This window comes from Rhagoletis zephyria, unplaced genomic scaffold (genome assembly GCF_001687245.7).
Source record: "Rhagoletis zephyria isolate East Lansing unplaced genomic scaffold, Rhagoletis_zephyria_1.1 Rzeph_scaffold_01934, whole genome shotgun sequence".
Classification (NCBI taxonomy): Eukaryota; Metazoa; Arthropoda; class Insecta; order Diptera; family Tephritidae; genus Rhagoletis; species Rhagoletis zephyria.
The window spans coordinates 67,427-67,996 of NW_016159018.1; positions in this window are offsets into that span (position 1 = coordinate 67,427).

The following is a 570-nucleotide window of genomic DNA, read 5'->3' on the forward strand; positions in this document are numbered from 1 at the left end:
GTTAGTTAGTACGCTTTATGCGTAAGGAACAGTATCTGTTCATATTTCAACAAAATTTACAAGATGTAGTCGTAAAATGAGAGTTTCTGCTGAAAAATCACCCAAAACATACTGAATATGTTCGCAAAGACTGGATGTAAAAGCAAAAATTTGCTATTTTGAAATGACCTCCACAATCCGCGGATATGAATCTCGTAGAAAATTTGCGAAATCAACTAAAAGCGCAGCTTACTAAGTATCCAAGTCCGTCCAATGGAGTACATGAGCTATGAATAATGTGACCAACCGTACTTCTTTCGGAAGTACAGTACTTTNAGTGTTAGTAGTTCTTTTTTTTCGTGAAAATGGTTAAAAAGCTCTTAAAAATATATGAGTGGATAACTGTAACATCTGCCTTAATTTACATTATTGTCTGCTGGTTTTTTTTATTGTTGTTGTATTGACTTCAAATCATTATGAGAGAGGGAGTAGGGATGTCCCAACAAGAATATACAGCAAAAGTATGAAAGTCGTTAGAACTTGGAAATATAGCGGTGGCTGAAACAAAAAGTGTTAAACCATGTTACAGTT